Source organism: Carlito syrichta, unplaced genomic scaffold (genome assembly GCF_000164805.1).
Source record: "Carlito syrichta isolate Samal-C Ts95f unplaced genomic scaffold, Tarsius_syrichta-2.0.1 Scaffold302026, whole genome shotgun sequence".
NCBI classification, from domain to species: domain Eukaryota; kingdom Metazoa; phylum Chordata; class Mammalia; order Primates; family Tarsiidae; genus Carlito; species Carlito syrichta.
Genome location: NW_007246122.1, coordinates 571,486 through 575,345, shown reverse-complemented (window position 1 = coordinate 575,345; position 3,860 = coordinate 571,486). Strand labels below are relative to the sequence as shown.

General features: G+C 46.9%; 1 pseudogene across 1 annotated transcript; it reads right to left on the bottom strand.

Annotated features, from left to right (window-relative positions):
• Positions 1 to 1,156: 1,156 nt before the first annotated feature.
• On the bottom strand, positions 1,157 to 1,669 carry LOC103258206 (annotated as a pseudogene). The gene has a single exon (XR_002481849.1). The product of XR_002481849.1 is annotated as a 60S ribosomal protein L21 pseudogene (transcript).
• Between the last annotated feature and the right edge of the window lie 2,191 nt (positions 1,670 to 3,860).

Sequence of the window (3,860 nt, the reverse complement as noted above, 5' to 3'; positions counted from 1 at the left end):
TCAACCTGCTGAGCTCCAGCGATCCTTCCGCCTCAGCCTTCCAAGTAGCTGGAACTACAGGCATGAACTACCACACCTGGCTAATTTTTTGATTTATTGTAGAGATGAGGTCTCACCAAGTTGCCCAGGCGGGTCTTGAACCTGCGGGCTCAGGCAATCCACTCACCTCAGCCTCCCAAAGCCTGGGATTACAGGCTGAGCCACCGAATCCAGCTCGAGACTAGGGTTTTTAAAGGGAATTTGGCCAAGTACTTTGGGAGGCTGAGGTGAGAGGATTGCCTGAACCCAGTGGTTTGGGACCAGCCTGGGTAACATGGTAAGACCTCATCTCTACAATAAATTTAAAAAATTAGCTGAGTGTGATGACACACACCTATAGTTCAGCAACTTGGAAGGCTGAGACAGAAGGATTGCCTGAGCCCAGCAGGTCAAGGCTGCAGTAGTCATGAGCGTTGAGGCTGCACGCCAGTCTGGGCTACAGAGTGAGGTTCTGACTCAAAACAAACAAACAAAAAAACAAACAAACAAACAAATGAAGGGAATTTGGTAGGCACAGGGATAGGGACTGCTGGTTGGTTGATGATGTGGATATTGAAACTGTCTGTATGTCACAGAACAAATTTCTGGGAGGAGGAGAATGGCAGGGACCGGTGGAGCCAGCTTCCAGGCATGTGTTCTGGGTCTGGGTGTGGCCTTGGGTCCATCAATGTCTGAAAACTATCTCAAATATCATTCTTAGGTTTTGCTGTAGATAACTGTTTATAAATCAAGTCCTGTGATCATCAGCTGTTACCTGCTGGATAGTGAGCCATTATAGAGGCAGTTTAGGAGGAAGGTAGGGGGGAAGTAGGGTCACTGAAGATTAGAGTCACTTTTATCCCTCAACCTCATTTTGTCTTCAAGAAGATCTATGCAGTTTTAGGCCCATTGCTTGAGGGAAAATATATTTATCAGCCTTGACAGGCAGCTTCCCCCCTCCCTGGGGTCAGAGCATGAAGATCATCAATTGCTCTCTATTGGAGAGAAAGCAAACTTAGAAACAGTGGATTTGTTTCTAAGCCACAGCTGTAGCTTTTCAGGGCTCATGTCGCTTCCACAACTTTTATCCCATGACCTGATATTAATTTTATATTGACAGTTTCTTTTCTTTTATGATCCAGAGATCTTTTATTTTTGACACCTATTAAGCCATGAATTCATATGGAATAGGTTCCAGAAGCTCGGGCTCCTTTCCGTTGGTTCTCACAAAGTGTGCTTCTCTGGGTGGAGCAGGCTGGCGCTTCAGCTGAACCCACATGCCTTTCTCCTTGGCTTCCTTCTTTTTCTGGTCATTTTCCTTCACACGTTTCAGGAAGCTATCTCGACTCTTCGAGTGCTTAATATGCTCAATACGCACATGAATTCTCTTGGCAAGAATCTTGCCCTTGACTTGTTTGTTAACAACAATGCCAACAGCATGCTGGGTGACGCTGTAGACTCTTCCTGTCTTGCCATGGTAACACTTGCGGGGCATTCCTTTCTGAACAGTACCCATTCCCTTGATGTCTACAATATCACCTTTTTTATAGATTCACATGTATGTGGCCCAAGGAACAACTCCATGTTTTCTGAACGGCCTGGAGAACATGGACCTCGTGCTCCTCCTCTTTCCCTTTATGTTGGTCATTTTGGTGAATTACTGGAAGATGGCGGTTCCAGCCGAAAGGAAGGGAAGTTGACAGTTTCGTGCTTAGGAATATCCTTCCTGTAATGCTGAGATCAAGTTCCTTCTCCTTCACGAAGCCTTTTGATGATCCCAGCCTACAGCTAAGTCCTCTGTTTTCATCCATTCACTCATTCACTGAGGTAGGGGCCAAGGGTCTGCTGGAAAATCCCTGACATGAGGCATATAGGTTAATAGGAGAAAAGGCGCCGGGCTCGGTGGCTCGGCCTGTAATCCCAGCGCTTTGGGAGGCTGAGGTGAGTGGACTGCCTGAGCCCGCAGGTTCGAGACCCGGCTGGGCAAATTGGCGAGACCTCATCTCTACAATAAATCAAAAAAAAAAAAGAAAAAAGAAAATTAGCTGGGCGTGGTAGCGCGCGCCTGCAGTTCCACCTACTCAGAATGCTGAGGCTGAAGGATCGCCAGAGCCCAGCAGGTCGAGGCTACGGTGGCTGGGCTGCACTCCAGTCTGGGCGACAGAGTGAGACTCCAATTAAAAAAAAAAAAAAGAGGAGAAAAGGCATACCAATTTATTTAATGTGTATACATGGAAGTCTTCGGAATGAAGACCCAAACTCCCAATGAGGAGAAGCTTATGTATCATCTTGAAGTTACAGGAAGAATGATGGGGATTTGGATCCTGGAAAAACAGGTTAGGGGAGGGGAAAGGAGAAGAATTCTGTTGAGAGGATTTTACTAAGGAGAATAAATGGATCTGAGAACAGAGATTAATTTGTAAATAGTTGCCTTTGACAGCAAAAGGGTTTGTTCAGGTATGGTTACATTCTTAGACTTACAGGAGGAGAAGAAAAAGCACTTGTTCTCCTTGGTGGGACTTAGGCAGATAAAGGAGCTTCTTTTGGAGAGATGGTAGGGGGAGTCAGAGAGACCTTGAGGGTTCTTCAGTTCAGCATGTCAAATGTCATATTTTGGGGCATCAGTTTCTGAGCCCCAACACTGAATGACTACTTGTTAGATGCTTATGCTAGCCAATCACCATGATTTGTGAGAACCCCACAGTAAATAAAGCAGACTGATCCCTGCCTTCTTGGGCCTGAGAGTCTGGAAGAAGATTTAGGCATTAGACACATGAAGATTACATAATAATAGATTCACCAGTCCTCCTTGTAATTCTTATTTATTAATTAGGGTAATCTTTTTTGCCTCCAGTAAAATCCAGTTCTGGGGTAGAGGCCAAAACACATATTTCCTAGGAAGGTCCTTGAGGCTCCTATCCCCCAGAACTGAAGGGAGAGTCAGAATCCTGGTTTCCAGTTAGCAGGAAGAGAGATCCTCCAGGGATCTCAGCTGCAGAAACATCTAGACTTTCTCTTTAGGGCACTACCTCTTCTTCAATAACTGCTACTTTCTGTATCTATGCCAAGTTTTCAAGTCCCGGGAGAAAACTGGGATGTTTGAGCTTGAGTCAGCTGATTACCCCTAGACATTTCACCTGAATGCAGGGGGTTAGAGGTGGTTGGGGAGCAGAGGTTACTGAGGGACTTGCCTTGGGAGGAAATTGTTGTGATCTGGGATCATTCTTCTGTGAATACTGTGCTACGCCACCCAGTCTTCCCCTTCAAGGATGAAGGACTGATTCACCCTGCTACGGGGAGTGTTGTAGGTCAGTGGGCGCGACCAGTGGTCAGCAAATCCTGGGAGTTGCCTCTGCTCAAGAAGTCAGGCCGGGTGTGGTGGTTTATGCCTATAATCCCAGCACTTTGGGAGGCTGAGGCAGGAGGATTCCTTGAGGCCAGAAGTTTGAGACCAACCTGGGCAATGTAGAGAGACCCCCTTATATCTCTCCAAAAAAAATTTTTTTTTAATTAGTCAGTCGTGGTGGCATATGTCTGTACTCCTAGCTACTCGGGAGGCTGAGGTGGGAGGATCACTTGAGTCTGCAGTGAGCTGTGATCATGTCATTGCACTCCAGCCTGGGCAACAGTGCAAGACTCTCTCTTAAAAAAAGAAAGAAGCCGGGCTCGGTGGCTCAGCCTGTAATCCCACGTCTTTGGGAGGCTGAGGTGAGTGGATTGCCTGAGCCTGCGGGTTCGAGATCCGCCTGGGCAGCGAGACCTCATCTCTACAATAAATCAAAAATTAGCCGGGCGTGGCAGCGCATGCCTGTAATTCCGGCTACTCGGAAGGCTGAGGCGGA